General features: G+C 44.7%; 1 protein-coding gene and 1 long non-coding RNA gene across 39 annotated transcripts in view; one reads left to right on the forward strand and one right to left on the reverse strand.

Moving 5' to 3' along the window:
* Window positions 1-26837, forward strand: part of SP7 (Sp7 transcription factor) — a 189938-nt gene that overhangs the window by 1708 nt on the left and 161393 nt on the right. For 20 of the 35 annotated variants that reach the window (XR_008888463.1, XR_008888464.1, XR_008888465.1 and 17 more), the window contains exons 1-3: window positions 25-146; window positions 6692-6776; window positions 7760-7854. The exons of 2 other annotated variants lie outside the window; for them this stretch is intronic. The gene's annotated coding sequence lies outside the window, so the exon portion shown is untranslated. Of the gene's footprint in view, window positions 1-24; window positions 147-6691; window positions 6777-7736; window positions 7855-26837 lie in introns of those variants that run through there. 13 more of the 35 variants (XM_056555257.1, XM_056555258.1, XM_056555260.1 and 10 more) reach the window with 7 other exon arrangements.
* The window catches only part of LOC130355299 (uncharacterized), a 30074-nt gene continuing 10997 nt past the window's right edge, over window positions 7761-26837 (reverse strand). For 2 of the 4 annotated variants that reach the window (XR_008888468.1, XR_008888469.1), the window contains exons 2-3: window positions 9129-9209; window positions 7761-8260 (exon numbers count right to left, since the gene is read on the reverse strand). This is a non-coding gene — a long non-coding RNA (uncharacterized LOC130355299). Of the gene's footprint in view, window positions 8261-9128; window positions 9210-15117; window positions 15145-25320; window positions 25355-26837 lie in introns of those variants that run through there. The other 2 variants (XR_008888467.1, XR_008888466.1) reach the window with 2 other exon arrangements.

The raw sequence follows: 26837 nt of genomic DNA on the forward strand, positions 1-26837 counted from the left end.
TTCCTCTTCTGCAGAGTTCCCCTCCAAAAATTAACTGACACGTCTGGCGACCAATGAGGAGGCGACATAGGAGCGCGGCCTGGGTGGCGGGAGCCAATAAGAGAAGGAGGGAATAGCGGCGATGTAGTAAACGGGGGCTACAGTAGGTGGGTGGACGTGTACAGGTTTAGGCGCCATTCCAGGGCAATACAAAGTTTTCACTATATGTAAAGTAGAGTATGGTGCTCTCCATGGATTTTGGCTGTCAGGGCATGCTGGAAGTTGACGTTTTGTAACATCTGGAGGGCCACAGTTTGAGACCACTGCAATACAGTCATCTGGTCCCTCTGCCTGGCTTTTGACTATATGGGGACCTTAAGTTAGGCTGGGTTCACACTACGTTTTCTCCCATATGGGAGCGCATACGGCAGGGGGGAGCTAAAAGCTTGCGTGCCCGTATGTCATTCATTTCAATGAGCCGGCCGGAGTGAAACGTTTGGTCGGCTCATTTTTGCGCTGTATGTGCTTTTTCCCTGGACCTAAAACTGGTCAATCACGGTTTTAGGACCGTTTGTAAAAGCGCATACGGTGCAAAAATGAGCCGACCGAACGTTTCACTCCGGCCGGCTCATTGAAATGAATGACGTACGGGAGCGCATACGAAGGCATATGGGAGCGCGAGGTTTTAGCTCTCCCTGCCGTATAGGAGAAAACGTAGTGTGAACCCAGCCTTAGACATAGGTTGATGGTTAAACAGTTGCAGTCACAGCCATACACATTTTAGTCCCTTATTTAAACTGGCCATACGTGAACAACTATACTGGGGCATTATTAATCCTGTATACTCATGTGTGGTGATTGAGTAGTTGGGTTTTCACTTCATTTGGAATACCTTTTTCATAGGTCTTATTTCAGGTAGTCTTGATGTCAGTTGTAGTTGTTGGTCCCTTTAAAGTAGTATCCAGCAAGATGACAATTACTCTGAACCCATCTCTAGCCTGTTTGCAGCTACTGGAGATGGTTGGGAAGATGAAAAGCGCTAAATCAGCTTATGCAATGTGCGTAACTTCTATTGCCATTAACAGGAGATGCACATATAGTAAACTACACTTTACGTAAATCCTGGCGTCCAGTAAACAGTATGGCTCCGGTGCTATGCTATTTGCGCATCTCTCATAGAAGTTATGAGAACCAAAAAACTACCCCAATAGGTAACTGATCGCACGCTACTTACAAGAGCATAACAAAAGGAAAGAAATGTGTTGTAGAGATCAAACAATACTTTATTGAATACACAAAATGCATTAAAAACCCATGGAAGGGATTAGAGAAAATACAATGAACATTATGATAATGGCCGCAATGGACCAGACTGAAAAAATGGTGGCTATCAATAATATAATATACAGGAATGTATGTAAACAAATCCTTATTGTTGGGACTAAGCCCATATACAGGGATATAACATGATAACAAAGGTTACTCTGATGCTAAATAGATTATAGCAAAATGTAAAACAACATATAAAAGACCACAGTGGGACAGAGTATACCTGGGTAACCAACACCTAACCCAACGTTTCACTACTGCTTCATCCGGGACGCCAGTAGTGAAACGTTGGGTTAGGTGTTGGTTACCCAGGTATACTCTGTCCCACTGTGGTCTTTTATATGTTGTTTTGCATTTTGCTATAATCTATTTAGCATCAGAGTAACCTTTTTTTTTATCATGTTATATCCCTGTATACGGGCTTAGTCCTAACAATAAGGATTTGTTTACATACATTCCTGTATTTTATATTTATTGGTAGCCACCATTTTTTCAGTCTGGTCCATTGCGGCCATTATCATAATGTTCATTGTATTTTCTCTAATCCCTTTCATGGGTTTTTAATGCATTTTGTGTATTCAATAAAGTATTGTTTGATCTCTACAACGCATTTCTTTCCTTTTGTTATGCTCTCATAGAAGTTACACAAATTGCTGTCAAATTGCTGTCTTGATTTTTTTTTTTTTCCAGCTTCGGGACCATCTTCAGAAACAGACTGGAGATGGCTGGGGAGCAGTGGACAAACCCCTTTAAAGGGGTACTCCGGTGCTTAGACATCTTATCCCCTATCCAAAGGATAGGGGATAAGATGCCTGATCGCTGGAGTCCCGCCGCTGGGGACCCCCGGGATCATGCACGCGGCACCCCGTTTGTAATCAGTCCCCGGAGCGTGTTCGCGCCGGGACTGATTACTGGCGACTACAGGGCGGGCGGCGTTTGACGTCACGCCTCCGCCCCTTTAAAATTGATCAAGGTAGCTGCAAAGGTAAAAATAAAGGGTATTCAATTGCCTGACCCCCTGTTGCTGCTGTTTCCGCTTCTGGGTCTCTACTCACCATTTCCTGTTGACCTTTTGATACACAGGAAATGCAGTTGCTGAGTGGGCATTTCTTGTGTGTTGAGACATTAATAGAGGTGAGCAGCAGGGAACAGGGCAGGTGAGTATCCCTTATTTTGTCTTTTCAAGCTTCTGAGGTTTCTGAGTAATAACTCTTTTGCTTACCATGAACCCATGAGGGGCTGATAATTCTAACTGAAGTAAAACCTAATTATTAATTGAATAAATACCAACGCTGTTTTGGGTCTTTTTTTCAATAAATGATTTTATTATAACACTTGCTATTATGTTAGTAAAAGACAAGGGGGGAGATTTATCAAAATCTGTCCAGAGGAAAAGTTGCTGAGTTGTCCATAGCAACCAATCAGATCGCTTCTTTCATTTTGCAGAGGCCTTGTTAAAAAATGAAAGAAGCGATCTGATTGGTTGCTATGGGCACCTGGTCGACTTTTCCTCTGGACAGGTTTTCATAACTCCACCCCCCCACCCCAAAATATCGGTCCAATAGGTGAGTGATGATTGAATTGCTTCAAATGAATGTCACTGGCAAAGGTAAAAAAGAGGAAATATAAGACTATTAACACTCAAAGAATGATAGAGAGCACATATCTTATAACAAAGGTTACATACCCATCAGACGGCAGAAAATGTGTGTCTGCTGCTGTCGGGATAATGCTTGTGCAGATGTAGATGAACAAGGGACACACACTCTCATTAACGCCCAGCCTAAACCCTTGGACCTAGAAAGCTGAATTTTTTTACACGTGTTGTTTTTAAGACATAGATGAGGAATAAGAAAGGATTTTTCGAAATTCAACCTTTAACCTCTTCAGGACATAGGGCGTATGGATACGCCCTGCATTTCCAGTCCTTAAGGACCGAGGGCGTATCCATATGCCCGTGGGAATTCCGGTCCCCACCGCTAGCCGGTTGGGGACCGGAGCCGAATGCCTGCTGAAATCGTTCAGCAGGAGTCCCGGCATATCGCCCAGGGGGGTCATTATGCCCCCCCCCCATGTCGGCAATGGCCGCAGATCGCTGGACAATTCAGTCGAGCGATCTGCGGCGATTCCGGGTCAATCGGGTCTCCAGTGACCTGGAATTACTGGCTGATCGGGGCCGTCTCTGACGGCCCCAAACAGCCAGAGCCTGCAGGGGTGAGGTGGCACTGGTGCCACCTCACGATCGCCCTGATTCGTCGGCCGGATTACTGGCCGACCAATCAGGGCGCCTGCTGTGGGTGTCACTCCCGCACCTGCTCCGCCCCTCTTCCGGAGGACGTGAGCGGGTGCGGGACGTGCACCCCGGGTGCTGGGGACCCCGATCCCCGGCGTCAATGTTGCGACGTGGATCGTTGGAGGTGAGTGACAGCCTCCTGCTGTTGCTTAGCAACAGCTCCCAGCATGCAAAAAGGGCATGCTGGGAGCTGTAGTTATGCAACAGCAGGAGGCAGACCACCACAACTTCCAGCATTCCCTCATGGGCATGCTGGGACTTATGGTTTTGCAACAGCTGGAGGCACATTTTTTCTATGGAAAAGTGTACCTTCAGCTGTTGTATAACTACAACTCCCAGCTTGCACAAACAGCTAAAGTGCATGCTGGGAGTTGTAGTGGTGCATCTGCTGGTTGCATAACTACAACTCCCAGCATGCCCGTTGGCTGTTGGTGACTGCTGAGAGTTGTAGTTTTGCAACAGCTGAAGGCGCACTGGTTGTGAAACTTAGAGTTTTTTTTTTTTTACCTAACTCAGTGTTTCACGACCGGTGTGCCTCCAGCTGTTGCAAACTCCAACTCTCAGCAGTCAATGTACACCATGCACCGTACATGCTGGGAGTTGTAGTTTTGCAACAGCTGGAGGCACACTGGTTGTGAAACACTGAGTTAGGTCACAAACTCAGTGATACATAACCAGTGTGCCTACAGCTGTTGCAAAACTAAAACTCTCAGCATGTACAGTCTGTCAGCGCATGCTGGGAGTTGTAGTTTTGCAACAGCTGGATGTCCCCCCCCATGTGAATGTACAGGGTACACTCACATGGGCGGAGGATTACAGTAAGTATCTGGCTGCAAGTTTGAGCTGCGGCAAATTTTCTGCCGCAGCTCATACTGCCAGCGAGAAACTACTGTGAACCCCCTGCCCGTGCGACTGTACCCTAAAAACACTACACTACACTACACTAACAAAAAATAAAAAGTAAAAACCACTACATATACACATACCCCTACACAGCCCCCCTCCCCTCCCCAATAAAAATGAAAGCGTCTGGTACACCACTGTTTCCAAAACGGCTGTACTCGGGAGAAATTGTGTTACAAATTTTGGGGGGTATTTTCTGCTTTTACCCTTTTTAAAAATGTAAAATTTTTGGGAAAACAAGCATTTTAGGTAAAATTTTTTTTATTTTTTTTACATATGCAAAAGTCGTGAAACACCTGTGGGGTATAAAGGTTCACTTAACCCCTTGTTACGTTCCTTGAGGGGTCTAGTTTCCAAAATGGTATGCCATGTGTTTTTTTTTTTTTGCTGTCCTGGCACCATAGGGGCTTTCTAAATACGGCATGCCCCCAGAGCAAAATTTGCTTTCAAAAAGCCAAATGTGACTCCTTCTCTTCCAAGACCTGTAGTGCGCCAGCAGAGCACTTTTCACCCCCATATGGGGTGTTTTCTGAATCGGAAGAAATTGGGCTTCAAATTTTTAGGGGTATTTTCTGCTAATACCCTTTTTAAAAATGTAAAATTTTTGGGAAAACAAGCATTTTAGGTAAAAATTATTATTATTTTTTTACATTTGCAAAAGTCGTGAAACACCTGTGGGGTATTAAGACTCACTTTATCCCATGTTACATTCCCCGTGGGGTCTAGTTTCCAAAATGGTATGCCATGTGTTTTTTTTTTTTGCTGTTCTGGCACCATAGGGGCTTCCTAAATGCAACATGCCCCCCAAAAACCATTTCAGAAAAACGTACTCTCCAAAATCCCCTCGTCGCTCCTTCCATTCTGAGCCCTCTACTGCGCCCGCCGAACACTTTACATAGACATATGAGGTATGTGCTTACTCGAGAGAAATTGGGCTACAAATACAAGTAAACATTTTCTCCTTTTACCCCTTGTAAAAATTAAAAAATTGGGTCTACAAGAACATGTGAGTGTAAAAAATGAAGATTGTGAATTTTCTCCTTCACTTTGCTGCTATTCGTGTGAAACACCTAAAGGGTTAAAACGTTGACTGAATGTCATTTTGAATACTTTGGGGGGTGTAGTTTTTATAATGGGGTCATTTATGGGGTATTTCTAATATGAAGACCATTCAAATCCACTTCAAACCTGAACTGGTCCCTGAAAAATACCGAGTTGGAAAATTTTGTGAAAAATCGGAAAATTGCTGCTGAACTTTGAAGCCCTCTGGTGTCTTCCAAAAGTAAAAACACGTCAATTTTATGATGCAAACATAAAGTAGACATATTGTATATGTGAACCAAAAAAAAATGTATTCGTAATATCCATTTTCCTTACAAGCAGAAAGCTTCAAAGTTAGAAAAATGCTAAATTTTCAAATTTTTCATCAAATTTACGAATTTTTCACCAAGAAATGATGCAAGTATCGACAAAAATTTACCACTATGTTAAAGTAGAATATGTTACGAAAAAACAGTCTCAGAATCAGAATGATAACTATAAACATTAATAACTCTGGAATGCTTTAAGTGACAGCGGTCAGATGTGCAAAAAACGCTCCGGTCCTTAAGGCCAAAATTGGCTCCGTCCTGAAGGGGTTAAGGGGGTTGAAAGTTTGTATGGAAGTCCGTCATTTTTGAAGCTAGAAGCATGAAACTTTGTTTCTAGGCTAACAATTAGAGATAAAGAAACAGGTGTTTTAACGTTTTCTAAAATTCCACCCCTGAAGGGGTGTAACAGGGGTTAAAAGTTTGTATGAATTAACCCCTTGCCGCAGAATGCCGGGTATACCCAGCGCTGCGGCACAGGAGGGTTATGAAGCGAGCTCAAGAGCTGAGCTCGCATCATACCCGCACGGTCCCAGCTGCTATCAGCAGCCAGGACCCGTGGCTAATGCCGGATATCGCTGTTCCGGGGTTGTTTGGATGCCCGTAGACTTTACCCAGAGCAGCCTCATTACTATAGGATCGTAAAAAGTAGATGTATGTTACCCCAGATTGAATGCGAGCGAAGCCACGGGCAAAAGCTAGTCCTACAATAAATAGAGATAAATATACAGTGGTGTCTCAATTGGGTTATAGAGCTATGCAGGTAGGCATTTTGCACACAGCTCAATTCTAAGGTGCGTACCTTTTGCTTTTATTGTAGGATTTAACCCTTGTTCATCTACATCTGCATAAGCATTATCCCGACTAGGGACAGCAGCAGACACACATTTTCTGCCGTCTGATGGGTAGGTAACCACACTATGTTACAACATATGTGCTCTCTATCATTCTTTGTGTTAATAGTCTTATACATACCATATTTCCTCTTTTTTTTAACCTTTGACAGTGACATTCCTTTGAAGCAATTAAATCATCACCCACCTATTGGACTGATATTGTCTTTTACTAACATAATAGCCAGTGTTTTATCAATAAATTAATTTCTTTTCTTTATGGTTTACAGGGATCCATAAAAATACCTGCAGTACTTTTGGGCATTAAATATCCAATACAAACTTAATTATTGTATTGTAAAAAGTTCTGTACTCTTCTTTCATCCCTTTTACATGGGGCTATCAATGCCTGAACAAACATTTTTAAGCCACCCCGACAACTCTTAAAGGGGTACTCTGCCCCTAGACATCTTATCCCCTATCCAAAGGATAGGGAATAAGATGTCAGATCGCCGGGGTCCCGCTGCTGGGGACCCCCAGAACCGCTGGAGGTCCTCACGCTAAGTCCATCCCGACCACAGTGCTCTCTGCTGACACCTCTGTCCATTTTAGGAACTGTCCAGAGCAGGAGAGGTTTTCTATGGGGATTTTACTCCTACTCTGGACAGTTCCTAAAATGGACAGAGGTGTCTGCAGAGAGCACTGTGGTCAGACAGAAAAAAATTCAAAAAGAAAGTTCCTCTGAAACATACAGCAGCTGATAAGTACTGGAAGGGGTACAATTTTTAAATAGAAGTAATTTATAAATCTGGTTAACTTTCTGGCACCAGTTGATTAAAAAAAAATGTTTTCCAGTGGAGTACTCCCTTAACCCTACCCTTAATAACAATGGCCTTAGAGGGTGACTGTTGCTTCTTTTTAATCTTTACAGTATGACTGGGAAGGCAAAATTAAGACCTTAGGTTTGTTTAGGAGGTTGTAGCACAAAGGAAGTATGAAAAAAAAAAACCTTTATTGTATTGTTCTTTTCAGTATTACTATATGTCCTTATGTAGGTACAGAATATGAACAAACACAGCCAGAAGCTGTTTTTCACAGTCACATGAAGTTGGTTAACACATCATTGCAGTGACAACAGTACTATTTATAGGTTAGTATATTCCAATTTTTCCACTGTCATGTGCCACATGAAAGTGGTCTTTAAACATAGAGATAAATATGCATATTAATTTCTTTCGAGATGGCAAAGGTTGCTGGAATTTGAATATATATGACTGGAATAAAGCCTAATATGAAACATAATTGTTCTGTAATACAATAATTACAAAACATCTTTAACATGCTGCTGCACATTTTCCATTTAGGTCCTCACTTCCGCATTCCTTGTTTGCAGCTGTCAATGACTTCTGGTAAAAGAACCTTGCTGTAGTAGACAGCTGTGGTCACTGATGTTTGGCTGTAAGAGTATTTTCTACACATTGCTCATTGCAATGTTGCTGGGTTCAGTTGTGTTCCAGTAGTGGACATCAGAGAATCTTCATAATGGTAGAGAAAACCTGAAATGGTTATTGTCATTGCAATTACTTCTACTCTGTGTGATAGCCTAGGTTATTTCTAACATATTTGTAAATCACTTAAAGGGGGACATCTCTGTCCATTTTAAGAACTGTCCAGAGTAGGAGAAAATCCCCATAGCAAACATATGCTGCCTTGGTCAGTTCCTAAAATGGACAGAGATGTCAGCAGAGAGCACTGTGCTCGTGATTCAGCAGAGAGCACTGTGTTCCAAAAAGAAAAGAATTTCCTCTGTAGTATTTAGCAGCTAATAAGTACTGGAAGGATTAAGATTTTTTAATAGAAGTAATTTACAAATAAGTTTAACTTTCTAGCACCAGTTGATTTAAAAAAGAAAAGTTTTCCACCGTAGTACCCCTTTAAAAGAGTAGTCTAGTGAAATAGAACTTATCCCCTATCCAAGAGGATAGGGGATAAATTATAGATCGCGGGGGGTCCATGCGCTGGGACCCCCCGCTCTCTCCTGCACTAGGCCCCGGAAGTTTGCCAGAAGCTGACATCCGTCCCCTGCAGGAACCCGCGGCCGGCAAAGCCCCCTCCATGTATCTCTATGCACTCGGACCCCCACGCGATCTATAACTTATCCCCTATTCTTGGATAGGGGATAAGTTATTTTTCACCAGACAACTCCTTTAATTTACCAAAAATGACTCGATTCCCCAAAAGATAAGCCTAGATGTATGTGCTAGGGGTCTAACTTTCCAGCAATCCACTGGTCGCTGCCTGTTGTGAGGCTCAGTCCATCTCTAGTAATAAAAAAAAACCAAGATGGAACACAGAAAATGGGGTTGGGGCTTAGCTAGTGCTATGTGCAGGAGAGAACGATAGAGAGAGATGTGGTCTGTGTACCTGCAATCTGTGAGCCTGTCTGCCTCCATCAGAGGATCCACAGTGCCAGAAAGATGAATGAATGGTCTCTGGTCCCACTTCCTGAAATGAAAAAAAAAGGAAAAGCTGAGCATCATGGAGGGGGCTTTTAAGGGGCTCAATAACAGCAGTGAGAGCGATAAAATCATCTTGTCACCACTCTAAAGGGTAAATGTTTCCAAACGATGAAGGTTTGTAGAAGTCTTTTGAAAGTACAGGTACATTTTAAAGGAAAACTGACAGCTGGTTCTCCTGCACAAAACCTAATAAACAGGGTTATAGTTTGGGTAACTGGATTAAAATGATGTATTACTTAGGCTGGGTTCACACTACGTTTTCTCCCATACGGGAGCGCATACGGCAGGGGGGAGCTAAAACCTCGCGCTCCCGTATGCCTTCGTATGCGCTCCCGTGTGTCATTCATTTCAATGAACCGGCCGGAGTGAAACGTTCGGTCCGGTCGGCTCATTTTTGTACCATCATGTTGAAACCATCATATGTCGAGTACATATGCCTATGTAAAAATGGTAATTGGTTCTGGGGCCTTGGAACCATTGTATGTTGAATACATATCTCTATGGGAAACTGCCAATTGGTTCTGGGATGACCATTGTATGTGGAGTGTATGGGGAGTGTTTAACAAACCAGGGTGCCTCCAGCTGTTGCACAACTACAACTCCCAGCATGCATGTACAGCCATTGACTGTCTGGGCATGCTGAGAGTTATAGTTTTGCAACAGCTGGAGGCACACTGATAGGGAAACATTGATGTATGGGGTGTATAGTGTGTATATGTATTGTATGTGATGTGACATCGCATACAGTACTGTACAGTTCTTTAAATACCTTCAGGGGGGACAGAATGTCCTGCATTACGATCCTGCCGACTACAGCTCTATAGGAAAGGAAGGGGAGGGCAGCCAGCAGCTCATTGGATGCCTGCAGCAAGATGCTGCAGGCTATTGGCTATGGCTGCACTGGAGGGCGGGGCTTACACGGAGCTCACAGTGGAAGCCTGCGTGAGTTAGTAGGACAGCATGTGAGTAACAGGAGGCAGAACGGGGCACATTATACAACTATCTGTCAGTTGCTGAAGTTGTCAGCGCTGTCAGATAGCTGTTTGTATGATGGCCCCGACACACAGCAGCATCATATGTCGATGCTGCCTTCAACATGAGAGGCCATCATATATTGAAATGATCATATGTCGAGGCCATCATAAGTCGAGGGGTCACTGTATGTTAATTAACCCCCTTTGTGCAATAGTGGTGGGAGCTGATGTTCTGAGCTTCCCTGCCTCCATCCTATCTGTAAACCATGGATCATTTTATTTCGCTTCACCCTCACTAAAACCCTATGTATTGGGTTTAGTGCGGGTGAACCAGCTGTCAGATTCCCTTTAAGGGTAAATAGAGCTCTGTAACTCTGAAATTCACATTTTTTGCTTGAAGCTGACCTAAGTCATGCACTGTTTTCATAATTGTAAAACAATAGGAAGGTAATGGTGCTCTTTGTCTTATAATATATGGCATATAAGTCAGCTAGAGGTTTATTGTTTTAATTGTAATGGTAGAATAGTATAAAAATGCTACAGATATCTGGGCATAACACAGGGCTCTTGTGTATGCCTAGTGCAGCTGGATAGAAGCATAAATAATTAACAATAACTGCTTTGTAAAAACTGTGCATGTATAAAAACAGTAAGTAAATGCAGTAAAATGCAAAGAATAAATAACCACTGGCTACAATAAGAACTAGTACGACCATTGCAGTACTGCTATAAAATTTGTATCAAGTGATCCTGTAAGGATATAAAGTACAAATCCTGCAAATATAGCAATCCTGATTAGGGGTACGGTCACGTGCCGTATTTTGCTGCGTATTTGCCACTCCATATTTTCCTACCTATTGAAGTCAATGGGTAGCAAAATCAGCTTCAGTAAATAAGGCACGTGTGACTCTACCCTAGGTCAATATGTCCTGTAAATAAATGCTCATGCAGATCCTGAGAGTTAGGTGCACCTTTAGATTCTTGCAACGTGGAACAAATCTTCCTGAAAGAATAACACACAGTAGAGACCTGCAATAAGGCTGTTTTCTTAAAGGGTTACTCCGGGGAACTAAACCCATAGCCCATCCTTTCCCTTTCATCAACCTATTTAATTATCTAAATATCATTCATTATCTATATATAGCAGTTTCTCCTCTTTGGTTGTCACTTACATGCTTGAAGTGAGGGAATGTCATCATCCAGACATCCACTCTGTCTGTGTCCAAATCCCTCTCTGAAAGCAGCCCCCACACTCCTGAGAGACACAGACCATGTGGTTTCTGCCCCTAATTAGTTATTCTCTCTTTGGTGCTGAGAACTGGGAGATGTGCAGCCTCAGCCAATCAGACAGTGAATCTCTCTCTGCTGCTCAGAGAAGGAGGGTGGGGACTGGCAGAGCAGAGCTGCAATGATTGCTGAGAGATGCAGGCAAGGGGAGAGAAGGATGGCAAAGAAAATCAAGCAGACATAGAAGACAGCAGAGACCATAGGAGCCATGCATATTAGGCAGGTTGTTTTACAGGGAACATATCCAGGAAGTGGATATGAGGTGCAAATCGCAGCAGGTCATTCTGCTGAGACCCGCTGTGATCCGCATTTATTAAGTTAACAAGCCGGCAGCACACAAGGCAACACTGCGCTCCCCACTGGCTCCAGGCTCCTGTATACATCTCTCACAATTCATAATCGCCGCCGCGATTATGAAATTATGACAGTTTACCCTGTGCACAATGGGTGGGTGCACAATGACAGATTTCGGGGGTCCCCAGCGGCAGAACCCCTTTGATCAGACATTTCATCCCCTATCCTTTGGATAGGGGATAAGATGTATTAGGGCCAGAGTACCCCTTGAACTTTTGGACCAGAACCCCATGATATCGGTGGCACCATTATTAAAAAAAATTCGGTCACTCCACGGAATACCCTTTTAGGGTAGGGTCACATGGAATGGATCCGCATTGTATTTTATGCTGCGGATCCGTCGATGATGGACCCTACAGTGGGCCTCCAGTTGTGCCTGCGGATTGCCGCTATGAGCAGATACACAGTGTTCGAGTGGCCATGCACAGCTGGAGGCACACTGTAGGGTCCGTCATCGGCGTATCCATTCTGTGTGACTATATCCTAAACCTGAGGTGTAGAGGAGCTTTAGTGTGGAGTCGGATAAGGGTAATGTGTAATTAACCGTTTGGTGACGCCAGGGCATGGTTGACCTACACACCACCGTAGGTAGACCAGCTTCTTCTGTGCCAGGCCCGGGGCAAATAATCACTTTGACACAAGGTTACGGATAACTGCATTGCTTTACTGAGGTTGGAAAGATGGTACAATCCGTTACAGCTCAGTTTAGCGTGAAGGAGATGCAGGGTGAACTTTGGGAAGCTTATCGGCTTGCTGGGACTTATAGTTGATTGTGCTGTGTATGACTGATTTGACTTGTATGCAGCCCATGCTAGACTTAACTGACTTGAGCGTGACTAATTTGGTGGACTTGACTTATATTAAATTCCCCAGATTTAGTGCTTACCGCAAGGCTTTGACTTTCACCTGGGTAGTGGCTGTGTATTGCATCTGGAGGACCTTACTAATCCAAAACAAGTTCAACATTGTACTAAGTATTTATTGCTGTATAGCCTAGACCAGGGGTCTCGAACTCCCGGCCCACGGGCCATTTGCAGCCCGCAGAACGAAAGTTTGTGGCCCACACCAGGTATTTGTAATTTGTATTGCCCGACGGCCGGTGTAGTGAAGAAAACTGTGCCTTGAAGCTGTTCGGGACACAGAACGCTTCAAGACACAGTTTTCTTCACTACACCCGAAGGCTTTACTTACCCCGCCCTCCTCCGCGTCTCCGGTTGGTTGGCCCGAGCCTGAAGAGGGATGTCGCGCATGTGACGTCCCTCCGTAGTCCTGCCGCACAGGAGGACGTCAGTGACGTCACTCGTCAGGCCGCCGCCGAAGAGAAGAAGCGCAGCGCAGGACAGGTAAGGTTGTCTATGTGTGTGTGCATGTGTGTCTGTGTGAGCATGTGTGTGTCTGTGTGTGAGCATGTGTGTGTCTGTGTCGGGGGGGGGGAAACGACAATGCTACCTAATGTGGGGAACCTGCTACTACCTAATGTGGGGAACCTGCTACTACCTAATGTGGGGAACCTGCTACCACCTAATGTGGGGAACCTGCTACCACCTAATGTGGGGAACTTGCTACTACCTAATGTGGGGAGCCTGCTACTACCTAATGTGGGGAGCCTGCTACTACCTAATGTGGGGAGCCTGCTACCACCTAATGTGGGGAACTTGCTACCACCTAATGTGGGGAACCTGCTACTACCTAATGTGGGGAGCCTGCTACTACCTAATGTGGGGAGCCTGCTACTACCTAATGTGGGGAGCCTGCTACTACCTATTGTGGGGAGCCTGCTACTACCTATTGTGGGGAGCCTGCTACTACCTAATGTGGGGAGCCTGCTACCACCTAATGTGGGGAACCTGCTACCACCTAATGTGGGGAACCTGCTACTACCTAATGTGGGGAGCCTGCTACTACCTAATGTGGGGAGCCTGCTACTACCTAATGTGGGGAGCCTGCTACTACCTATTGTGGGGAGCCTGCTACTACCTATTGTGGGGAGCCTGCTACTACCTAATGTGGGGAGCCTGCTACTACCTAATGTGGGGAGCCTGCTACTACCTAATGTGGGGAGCCTGCTACTACCTAATGTGGGGAGCCTGCTACTACCTAATGTGGGGAGCCTGCTACTACCTAATGTGGGGAGCCTGCTACTACCTAATGTGGGGAGCCTGCTACTACCTAATGTGGGGAGCCTGCTACTACCTAATGTGGGGAGCCTGCTTCTACCTAATGTGGGGAACCTGCTACTAACTATGTGGGGAACCCCCAGAAGTAGCACCCCCTCATCCGTCAGCTCATGCTATTACCACACGGGGTAGGGGGAATGGGGGGATTGCTGGTGGATGATGGTGGTGCTACTGCTGGTGGGGGGTGTTGCTAGTGGATGAGAGCGCATGATGGGGGCATTATATGTAAGGGGCGCATGCGGCCCAGTCTCACCCAGCTGCTACCTCCAGTGGCCCCGGATAATTTGAGTTTGAGACCCCTGGCCTAGACAAAGGCCAAAGCAAGACTAAGACTGAGAGAGTGTGCTGGAGGAAGCAAAGGGATGTAACCCTCCCAACTGCACCATGTTGTCATAGTGACCATAAAGTGTATATAGAGAGTTTCTGTTCTAGTTGATCTAACATTTAACATTGAAGTACTACTCTTAAAGAAGCAATAACCCCAACATATACTGTGTATTTAAACCTTTGTCAGGAATTGCTATCTAGTGTGAGGGCACTTACATGCATGAGGCTGGTACAACCCCACAAGTAATACATAGATGAGGCAAGCTGTCAGTCATTTTGTGTGCAATCTGACCTCAACATAGATAATTCTGCAACTGTGTTATGGTTCAAGTACAAGTTTCCTATTATGTGTTGTGTAAGCACTAAGCTTATGTACCACTAGTAGTGACTGTCACTACTAAGCTTTACATGCTTCTTTGTGAAAAGAAATAAATATTGTACCTACAGCAGCTGTGACATTAGAGTATAGCTCTCAATAGAACAGCCATAGTGATTTCATTGTACACTTGCTATCAAGAATCATAGACCTCTGTGATGAATATTAGTAAGTTTCCAGTCAGCACTTGGCTGACCTAGCATTTCCTAAAGAAAAGAAACATCTCCCTCCCTCCTTTCCTTGCTGTGTAATATCCTGCTGAATGCAACAAGTAAGGAAAAATACAGTCTTATCTTTTATGCCTACTACATACGTAAATGACCAAATACATATAGATCATTGCCCTGTACCTGTTGTGTACAATGTTTGGGTACACCCATTTTGTCTGTGGTTACTTACAGCCACGCCACCCCTACTTTTACCATGTAGCTGGGCTTTCCCCATGCTTAGCCTCTGGATGACTCATAAAAAAAAAACTAAAACTCCACCCTGTAAGTAACTAATCTCACTGAGCAGCCCTCCCCCTCAGCAAGTGAGAAGTTGTATATCTGCAGCTATTATAGGGCTCAGTACATGAATGCAGGTTATTTCTGTATGAACCGTCCTTTCCAGTAATTATTCACACACTCTCAAGAGTCATAAATTTACTGTGATAATAGAATACTCTTTGAAACCAGCAGAGGTCTATTTACATAGTTAGTACGGTTGAAAAAAGACATAAGTCCATCAAGTCTAACCAGGGAATTGAAGGGTAGGGGTGTGGTGGGATATTGGGGAAGGAATGGGATTTTATATTTCTTCATAAGCATTAATGTTATTTTGTTCCAGGAATGTATCTAACCCTGTTTTAAAGCTGTTAATTTTTCCTGCTGTGACCAGTTCCTGAGGTAGACTGTTCCATAAGTTCACCGTTCTGATGGTAAAGAAGGCATGTCGCCCCTTGAGACTAAACCTTTTCTTCTCCAGACAGAGGGAGTGCCCCCTCGTCCTTTGGGGGGTTTAACCTGGAACAGTTTTTCTCCATATTTTTTGTATGGGCCATTTATATACTTATATACGTTTATCATATCCCCCCTTCAACGTCTCTTCTCAAGACTAAACAATTGTAACTCCTTTAATCGCTCCTCATAGCTAAGATGTTCCATGCCCCATATTAGTTTAGTCGCGCGTCTCTGCACCCTTTCCAGCTCCACAGTGTCCCTTTTATGGACTGGTGTCCAAAACTGAACAGCATATTCCAGGTGAGACCAATGCTTTATAAAGGGGGAGTATTATGTCCCTGTTCCTTGAGTCCATGCCTCTTTTGATACATGACAATATCCTGCCGGCTTTGGAAGCAGCAGCCTGACATTGCATGCTATTCTGTAGTCTGTGATCTACAAGTACACCCAGATCCTTCTCTACCAGTGACTCTGCCAGTTTAATCCCCCCTAAGACATACGATGCATGCAGGTTATTAGTACCCAGATGCATAACTTTACATTTATCCACATTGAACCTCATTTGCCAAGTGGATGCCCAGACACTTAGTCTATCCAAGTCATCTTGTAGCCTATACACATCCTCTATAGACTGTACCGTGCTACAAAGCTTGGTGTCATCTGCAAAGATAGAAACAGAGCTGTTAATACCATCCTCTATATCATTGATAAATAAATTAAACAACAGCGGGCCCAGTACTGAACCTTGGGGTACACCACTAATTACCGGGGACCAACCAGAGTACGAATCATTGACCACCACTCTCTGGGTACGATCCATGAGCCACTGTTCAATCCAGTTACAAACTAAAGTTTCCAAACCCAAAGACCTTAACTTACCTGTCAGACGTCTATGAGGGACAGTATCAAACGCTTTAGCAAAATCCAGAAACACTATATCCACAGCCATTCCTCTGTCAAGGCTTCTACTCACCTCTTCATAAAAGCAAATTAGATTGGTTTGACAACTGCTATCCTTAGTAAACCCATGCTGGTTATCACTTATAATACAATTATCCCCTATGTATTCCTGTATGTAATCCCTTATAAGTCCTTCAAACAATTTACCCACAATGCATGTTAAATTTACCGGTCTATAGTTTCCTGGGGAAGACCTAGAGCCCTTTTTGAAGATTGGCACCACATTCGCCTTGCGCCGGTCCCTTGGCACAATACCAGACACCAGTGAATCTCTAAATATCATGAACAGGGGTACAGATATTACTGAACTTAGTTCTCTAAGAACTCTTGGGTGCAATCCACCTGGCCCTGGAGATTTGCTTAAATTTATATTACTTAACTTACCTTGTACCATCTCTACGTTAAGCCAGTTCAGTACATTACATGATGTGTTACCAGCACTGACCTGGCCAATGTCAGCTCCTTCTTCCTTAGTATATACAGAACTAAAGAACCCATTCGGTAGCTCTGCTTTCTCTTTATCGCCTGTGATAACCTCCCCATTATCATTATTAAGGGGTCCTACATGCTCTGTGATTGTTTTTTTTGCATTTATATATCTAAAAAAAGATATGCTTTCTTTGGCCACCTGTCTCTCATTTTGAATTACATTTTTACAGATTTTATTAAGCTCCTTGTACTGTTTAAATGTTATAGCTGACCCATCAGAATTGTATTTTTTGAAAGCTATTTTGTTGTTGTTTATTGCTCTTTTAACATCATTTGTCAGCCATGTAGGATTTTGTTTTAATCGTTTATATGGTATATATTTAGCTGTATAGTTATTTAGAGTTGATTTAAAGATGTCCCATTTACCTTCTGTATCAGTATTTGAGAACACCTCCCCCCAGTCTATGTCCTGTAGTGCAGATCTCAGCCCAGGGAAGTTTGCCTTTTTAAAGTTAAATGTTTTTGCCTTCCCCACCTGTCTTTGTTTTCTACATTTTAAATCAAAATATTGTTGTCGCTATTACCAAGGTTTTCCCGCACAGTTACGTTACCAACCAGCTCTGTGTTGTTGGAAATGATCAGATCCAACAAGGCATCACTTCTTGTTGGGTCGTCCACAAACTGGCCCATAAAATTATCCTGCAATAAATTTAGGAATTGTCGCCCCTTTGAAGTTTTAGCCAACCTGGACCCCAATCTATATCTGGATAGTTAAAATCTCCCATTATTACCACCGTACCTGCCCGGGCGGCCCTCTCTATTTGTTTATGCAGCCGACCTTCTATCTCTTCAGTGATATTAGGGGGTCTGTAGATTACACCAAATATTTTTTCAGTATTTCCCTCCTTTTGTAATTCTACCCACAGTGATTCCACCTCCTCAGAATCATCACACACTATGGCATCGTTCACACTGACTTTCATACCACTTCTTACATACAGACAGACTCCGCCACCTTTCTGTTCATTCTATCTTTGCAAAACAATGTAAACCCCTGCAGATTGACAGCCCAGTCATGTGAGGAGTCCAGCCATGTCTCAGTGACCCCAACTATATCAATATGTTCCTCCAGTATCAAGGCCTCAAGCTCCCCAATTTTATTTGCTAGGCTTCTGGCATTTGTACATACACTTTACATTTCCATCCTTTTTGTTATTGGGGTTAATGGGATTCAAGGGTGTAAGTTTTTTTTCCTATGAAGCCTATTCCTATTAACTATTCTAACCCCTCCCTCTGCTCCACCCCCAGGTACATTTATAATTCCCACCTCTCTATCTACACTATCTTCCCCCTCTTTGCTGTAGGTTCCCTCCCCCCCAAGTCCCTAGTTTAAACACTCCTCCACCCTTCTAGCCATCTTCGCTCCAAGCACAGCTGCACCCTCCCCATTGAGGTGCAGCCCGTCCCTACGGTAGAGCCGGTAACCGACAGCGAAGTCAGCCCAGTTCTCCATGAACCCAAACCCTTCCTTCCTACACCAGCTTCTGAGCCACTTGTTTACCTCCAATATCTCCCGCTGCCTCTCTGGTGTGGCTCGTGGTACTGGCAGTATTTCAGAAAATACTACCTTGGAGGTCCTTGCCTTAAACTTGCGGCCTAAGTCCCTGAAATAATTTTTAAGGACACTCCACCTACCTCTTACTTTGTCATTGGTGCCAATATCTACCATGACTGCTGGGTCCTCTCCAGCCCTGCCCAGCAACCTGTCAACCCGATCCGCGATGTGCCGAACTCGAGCGCCAGGCAGACAACACACTGTTCGGCAATCCCGATCTTTGTGACAGATCGCCCTGTCTGTCCCCCTAATAATTGAGTCCCCCACCACTAGTACCTGTCTGGCCTGCCCTGCACTCCTCCCTCCTTCCTTACTGGAGCAGACACCCCCTGGTGGTCAGAGGCAGAGTCCTGCTGCAGTTCTGCTAGCTCTGTACTGGCATCCCCCTCATCTGCCAAACGGGCAAACTTGTTGGGGTGTGCAAGTTCAGGACTAGCCTCCCTGACACTTTTTCCCCTACCCCGCTTTCTAACTGTAACCCAGCTAGCTGCCTGACTGTCCTGCACCTCTTTCCCACTATCCAGGAGACTCCTCTCTGGGTTGTCAATGCATCTCAGTGTTGCCAGTTGCTCCTCTAGATCCAGGATCTGGGCTTCCAAATGAACAACTCGCTCACATTTCTCACAACAGTATGCACCCTCGAAATGCTGCTCAAGGATTGCATACATCGCGCAGGATGTACACCGGACTGCATTTTCCAACATAGAGGCCGTCTAGTTATGGGGATTTCACAAATGTATAGGCAAAAACAGTCAAAATTACACTTCAAATTTTTTGTAGACCTTTTGGGTTAGAAATTAACACTCACAGCGATCTCAACCTCCTGCTTTCAAACTCCTGTTTTTAAAACTCCTCTTTCAAGCACACTCTTACACAGCAACACTCAGAAAGAGCAAGCTCAGTAAAGAGTCCCAAGCTAAGATTTATACACCTGTGCCCACTCTACTCCTCCCCCTAGAGATGGAACAAAGAAAAAGAGAAAAAAAAAAAAAGCAGAAAAAGGGTGTTTAAACTCTAACAGTTATTCCACTATGTGTAAGAGAAAAAGACTTACCCAAAATAAAATATGAATGTGGACAATAGGCAGTCACACCCACTCCACAGATTCACTCTGCACAACAGATATTCACTGTTTCTTTAACCTTAAGGACCAGGCCATTTTACACCTTAGGACCAGAGCGTTTTTTGCGCATCTGACCACTGTCACTTTAAACATTAATAACTCTGGAATGCTTTTAGTTATCAATCTGATTCCGAGATAGTTTTTTCGTGACATATTCTACTTTAACATAGTGGTAAAATTTTGTGGTAACTTGCATCCTTTCTTGGTGAAAAATCCCAAAATTTGATGAAAAATTTGAAAATTTTGCATTTTTCTAACTTTGAAGCTCTCTGCTTGTAAGGAAAATGGATATTCAAAATATTTTTTTATTTTATTCACATTTCCAATATGTCTACTTTATGTTTGCATCATAAAATTGATGAGTTTTTACTTTTGGAAGACACCAGAGGGCTTCAAAGTTCAGCAGCAATTTTCCAATTTTTCACAAAATTTTGAACCTCGCTTTTTTTCAGAGACCAATTCAGGTTTGAAGTGGATTTGAAGGGTCTTCCCATTAGAAATACCCCACAAATTACCCCATTATAAAAACTACACCCCCCAAAGTATTCAAAATGACAATCAGTAAGTGTTTTAACCCTTTAGGTGTTTCACAGGAATAGCAGCAAAGTGAAGGAGAAAATTCACAATCTTAATTTTTTACACTCGCATGTTCTTGTAAACCCAATTTTTGAATTTTTACAAGGGGTAAAAGGAGAAAATGTATACTTATATTTGTAGCCCAATTTCTCTCGAGTAAGCACATACCTCATATGTCTATGTAAAGTGTTCGGCGGGCTCAGAAGCGAAGGAGCGACAAGGGGATTTTGGAGAGTACGTTTTTCAGAAATGGTTTTTGGGGGGCATGTTGCATTTAGGAAGCCCCTATGGTGCCAGAACAGCAAAAATAACCCACATGGCATACCATTTTGGAAACTAGACCCCTTGGGGAACATAACAAGGAATAAAGTGAGCCTTAATACCCCACAGGTGTTTCACGACTTTTGCATATGTAAAAAAAATATTTTTTTTTCCACTAAAATGTGTGTTTCCCCCCAAATTTCACATTTTTGCAAGGGTTAATAGCAGAAAATACCCCCCAAAATTTGTAACCCCATCTCTTCTGAGTATGGAGGTACCCCATAAGTTGGCATGAAGTGCATTACGGGCAAACTACAATGCTCCGAAGAGAAGGAGTGATATTTGACTTTTTCAGAGCAAATTTTGCTCGGGGGGCATGTCGCATTTAGGAAGCCCCTATGGTGCCAGAACAGCAAAAAAAAAACACATGGCATACCATTTTGGAAACTAGACCCCTTGAGGAACGTAACAAGGAATAAAGTGAGCCTTAATACCCCACACGGGTTTCACGACTTTTGCATATGTAAAAAAATATATATTTTTTTTTCACTAAAATGTGTTTCCCCCCAAATTTCACATTTTTGCAAGGGTTAATAGCAGAAAATATCCCCCAAAATTTGTAACCCCATCTCTTCTGAGTATGGAGGTACCCCATAAGTGGACCTGAAGTGCACTACGTGCGAACTACAATGCTCAGAAGAGGAGGAGCACCATTGAGCTTTTGGAAAGAGAATTCGTTTGGAATGGTAGTCAGGGGCCATGTGCATTTACAAAGCCCCCTGTGGTGCCAGAACAGTGGACCCCCCCCACATGTGACCCCATTTTGGAAACTACACCCCTCACAGAATTTAATAAGTGGTGCAGTGAGCATTTACACCCCACTGGCGTTTGACAGATCTTTGGGACAGTGGGCTGTGCAAATGGAAAATTACATTTTTCATTTTCACGGATCACTGTTCCAAAAATCTGTCAGAAACCTGTGGGGCGTAAATGCTCACTGCGCCCCTTATTACATTACATGAGGGGTGTAGTTTCCAAAATGGGGTCACATATGGGGGGGGTCCATTGTTCTGGTACCATGGGGGCTTTGTAAACACAAGTGGCCTTCAATTCTGGACAAATTTTCTCTTCAAAATCCCAATGGCGCTCCTTCTCTTCGGAGCATTGTAGTGCACCCATAGAGCACTTTACATCCACATATGGGGTATGCGCTTACTCAGAAGAAATTGGGTTACAAATTTTGGGGGGCTTTTTTTTATTTTCCCTTGTGAAAATGAAAAATTTAGGGTGACATCAGCATTTTAGTGAAAAAATATATTTTTTTTCACTTTCCCATCCAACTTTAATGAAAATTTGTCAAACACCTGTGGGGTGTTCAGGCTCACTATACCCCTTTTTACGTTCCGTGAGGGGTGTTGTTTCCAAAATGGGGTCACATGTCTGTATTTATTGTTTTGTGTTTATGTCAGAACCACTGTAAAATCAGCCACCCCTGTGCAAATCACCAATTTAGGCCTCAAATGTACATGGTGCGCTCTCACTCCTGAGCCTTGTTGTGCGTCCGCAGAGCATTTTACGCCCACATATGGGGTATTTCTGTACTCAGGAGAAATTGCGTTACAAATTTTGGGGGTCTTTTTTTCCTTTTACCTCCCGTGAAAATAAAAAGTAAAGGACAACACCAGCATGTTAGTGTAAAAAAAAATTTTTTTTTACACTAACAGGCTGGTGTAGACCCCAACTTTTCTTTTTCATAAGGGGTAAAAGGAAAAAAAAGCCCCTAAAATTAGTAACGCAATTTCTCCCGAGTACGGAGATACCACATATGTGGCACTAAACTGTTTTCTTGAAATACGACAGGGCTCCGAAGTGAGAGAGCGCCATGCGCATTTGAGGACTAAATTAGGGATTGCACAGGGGTGGACATAGGGGTATTCTACGCCAGTGATTCCCAAACAGGGTGCCTCCAGCTGTTGCTAAACTCCCAGCATGCCTGGACAGTCAGTGGCTGTCCGGAAATGCTGGGAGTTGTTGTTTTGCAACAGCTGGAGGCTCTGTTTTGGAAACACTGCCGTACAATAAGTTTTTTATTTTTTATTAGGGGGACAGTGTAAGGGGGTGTATATGTTGTGTTTTACTCTTTATTATGTGTAAGTGTAGTGTAGTGTTTTTAGGGTACATTCACACTGGCGGGTTTACAGTGAATTTACCGCTAGGAGTTTGCGCTGCGGTGAAAAATTTGCCACAGCCCAAACTTGAAGCAGAAAACTTACTGTAAACCCGCCAGTGTGAATGTACCCTGTACGTTCACATGGGGGGGCAAACCTCCAGCTGTTTCAAAACTACAACTCCTAGCATGTACTGACAGACCGTGCATTCTGGGAGTTGTACTTTTGCAACAGCTGGAGGCACACTGGTTGGAAAACCTTCAGTTAGGTTCTGTTACCTAACTCAGTATTTTCCAACCAGTGTGCCCCCAGCTGTTGCAAAACTTCAACTCCCAGCATGTACTGATCGCCGAAAGGCATGCTGGGAGATGTAGTTATGCAACAGCTGGAGGGATCGCAACTACAACTCCCAGCATGCATAGACAGCTGTTTGCTGTTTAGGCTTGCTTGGAGTTGCAGTTTTGCAACATCTGTAGAGCTATAGTTTAGAGACCACTGCATAACTGCAAAACTACAATTCCCAGCATGCCCAGACAGCAAACTGCTGTCTGGGCATGCTGGGAGTTGTAGTTTTGCAAGATCTGGAGGTGCACAGTATAGAGATCACTTTGCAGTGGTCTCAAACTGTAGACCTCCAGCTGTTGCAAAACTGCAACTCCCAGCAAGCCTAAACAGCTCTCTGGGCATTCTGGAAGTTGTAGTTTTGCAACATCTGGAGGGTTACAGTTTAGAGACCACTATAGTGGTCTCAGACTGTAGCCCTCCAGATGTTGCTAAGTAACTCACCGGCTTCCGTTGGATCCAGGGAGTTGCGTCGCGGTCCTCTTCTTCCGCCGATCGTCCCCCGCCGCCGCCGCTGATCGTCGCCGCTGCCGTCGCCGATGTGTAAGTGGATCTTCGGCGCCGGTCCCTGTCGGTTTCCCCGTTCTGCCCCGCCTATTGTGGGTGGGCAGGACGGGGAAACCGAAAGTAAACCCCTCCGCCCCCGATCTGCTATTGGTGGTCGCGTCTAGACCACCAATAGCAGAGATAGGAGGGGTGGCAACTCTGCCACCTCACTCCTATCGCTACAGGGGGATCGTGGGTGTCTAGGACACCCGCGATCCCCCTTCTATTCCGGGTCACCGGGTCACCATAGACCCGTATGACCCGGAATCGGCGCAAATCGCAAGTGTGAATTCACTTGCGATTTGCGCCGATCACCGACATGGGGGGGTCTAATGACCCCCCTGGGCATTTGCGCGGGGTGCCTGCTGATAGATATCAGCAGTCACCCCGGCGCGATCCCTGCCCGGCGCACGGCGAGGACCGAAATTCCCACGGGCGTACAGGTACGCCCTTGGTCCTTAAGTACCAGGGAGCAAAGGCGTACCTGTACGCCCTTGGTCCTTAAGGGGTTAAAACTCCTCTTTCAAGCCCCCTCTTACACAGCAACACTCAGAAAGAGCAAGCCATCTAGGAAAACTATTTTACATAATGAAAGGAGTACTCACCCATTGTGCTGTGTTGCAGGAGTAGGAAACTTTAATTCATGGAATGTCCATAAATCACAGGTGAGAATGTGGACGGAGTCAGAAAAAACAGGCTACATGTTTCACGCAATTAAGCACTTTTTTAAGCCGATACCGTGGAGCTGCAGCTTTTATTCACTTTATCTACATGTCAAATAAAATTGATATGTACTGTTCAGTACTATATAATCTCAAACAGCAAAAAGTCACAGCGGTCGGCACTACCACCTGGTGCGATACAAATCTTGAGGAGTATCTCTCTTAAGCAGACAACCTCTAGCAGGTATACATCATTCGGTGCGTTACTCCACAAGACAGTGTAGAAGAGAAGTTCGCACTCACCAAGTACATGGAAAAGCCGAAGTTTATTCAAGACAAGACATAAGGTGCAAAGTGCATATACACAGATGTGGACGCTGCTCCAGCAAATGAGTGACAGCTGTTGCGCATGCGCTAGGCACGCTTCTTCAGACTCTCCCGTCTCACACCTATGTCGCCAATTAAGAACCATACCTGGGTGACGTAGGTCGGAAGGGGTGTATACTTAGCTAGAACGCAAAGTGCAAGTTAAACCCAACGTATAAGAGATAAAAACAAAACTTTATGCACCTGGAGCGGAGCCGGTGCCCGATGCCTGCTGAAATCGTTCAGCAGGCATTGCGGCATATCGCCCAGGGGGGTCATGATGACCCCCCATGTCGGTGATGGCCGCAGATCGCTGTACAATTCAGCCCAGCGATCTGCGGCGGATTCCGGGTGAATCGGGTCTCCAGTGACCCGGTCTCTGACGGCCCCGAACAGCCATAGCCAGCAGGGGAGAGGTGGCACTGGTGCCACCTCACGATCGCCCTGATTCGTCGGCCGGTTTATCGGCCGACCAATCAGGGCACCTGCTGCGGGTGTCACTCCCGCAATCCGCTCCGCCCCTCTTCCGGAGGTGGACCCCGGCAGCTGGGGACCCCGATCCCCGGCGTCCCTGTTGGGGCCCCAGGAGCGGCGGCGGTGGCGGGGGACTGACCTGCAGCGTGGATCAGCAGTTGGAGATGAGTGACAGCCTCCTGCTGTTGCTTAGCAACAGCTCCCAGCATGCAAAAAGGGCATGCTGGGAGCTGTAGTTATGCAACAGCAGGAGGCAGACCACCACAACTCCCAGCATTCCCTTATGGGCATGCTGGGACTTATAGTTTTGCAACAGCTGGAGGCACATTTTTTCTATGGAAAAGTGTACCTTCAGCTGTTGTAAAACTACAACTCCCAGCTTGCACAAACAGCTACAGTGCATGCTGGGGGTTGTAGTGGTGCATCTGCTGGTTGCATAACTACAACTTCCAGCATGCCCGTTGCCTGTCGGTGACTGCTGAGAGTTGTAGTTTTGCAACAGCTGAAGGCCCACTGGTTGTGAAACACAGAGTTTTTTTTTTTACTTAACTCAGTGTTTCACGACCTGTGTGCCTCCAGCTGTTGCAAACTACAACTCCCAGCATGCACCGGACATGCTGGGAGTTGTAGTTTTGCAACAGCTGGAGGCACACTGGTTGTGAAACACTGAGAATAAGTAGCAAACCAGTGTGTCTCCAGCTGTTGCATAACTACAATCCCCAGCATTCCCAGCCAAAGTAGTATGCCTCCAGCTGTTGCAAAACTGAAACTCCCAGCATGCACTGATAGACCGTACATGCTGGGAGTTGTAGTTTAGCAACAGCTGGATGTCCCCCCCCCCAATGTGAATGTACAGGGTACACTCACATGGGCGGAGGATTACAGTAAGTATCCGGCTGCAAGTTTGAGCTGCGAGCGAGAAACTACTATGAACCCCCGCCCGTGTGACTGTACCATAAAAACACTACACTACACTAACACACAATAACAGAAAAAGTAAAAAACACTACATATACACATAGCCCTACACAGCCCCCTCCCCAATAAAAATGAAAAACGTCTGGTACGCCACTGTTTCCACAAACGAAGCCTCCAGCTGTTGCAAAACAACTACTCCCAGTATTGCCAGACAGCCACTGACTGTCCAGGCATGCTGGGAGTTTTACAACAGCTGGAGCCACCCTGTTTGGGAATCACTGGCGTAGAATACCCCTATGCAAGTCCCTAATTTAGGCCTCAAATGCGCATGGCGCTCTCACTTCCGAGCCCTGTCGTATTTCAAGGTAACAGTTTAGGGTCACATATGGGGTATCACTGTACTCGGGAGAAATTGTGTTACAAATTTGGGGGGTATTTTCTGCTTTAACCCTTTTTAAAAATTTTAAATTTTTGGGAAACCAAGCATTTTAGGTAAAAAATTTTTTTTTTACATATGCAAAAGTCGTGAAACACCTGTGGGGTATTAAGGTTCACTTTACCCCTTGTTACGTTCCCCGAGCGGTCTAGTTTCCAAAACAGTATGCCATGTGTTTTTTTTTTTTGCTGTTCTGGCACCATAGGGGCTTCCTAAATGCGGCATGCCCTCAGAGCAAAATTTGCTTTCAAAAAGCCAAATGTGACTCCTTCTCTTCTGAGACCTGTAGTGCGCCAGCAGAG

This window comes from Hyla sarda, chromosome 2 (genome assembly GCF_029499605.1).
Source record: "Hyla sarda isolate aHylSar1 chromosome 2, aHylSar1.hap1, whole genome shotgun sequence".
NCBI lineage: Eukaryota > Metazoa > Chordata > Amphibia > Anura > Hylidae > Hyla > Hyla sarda.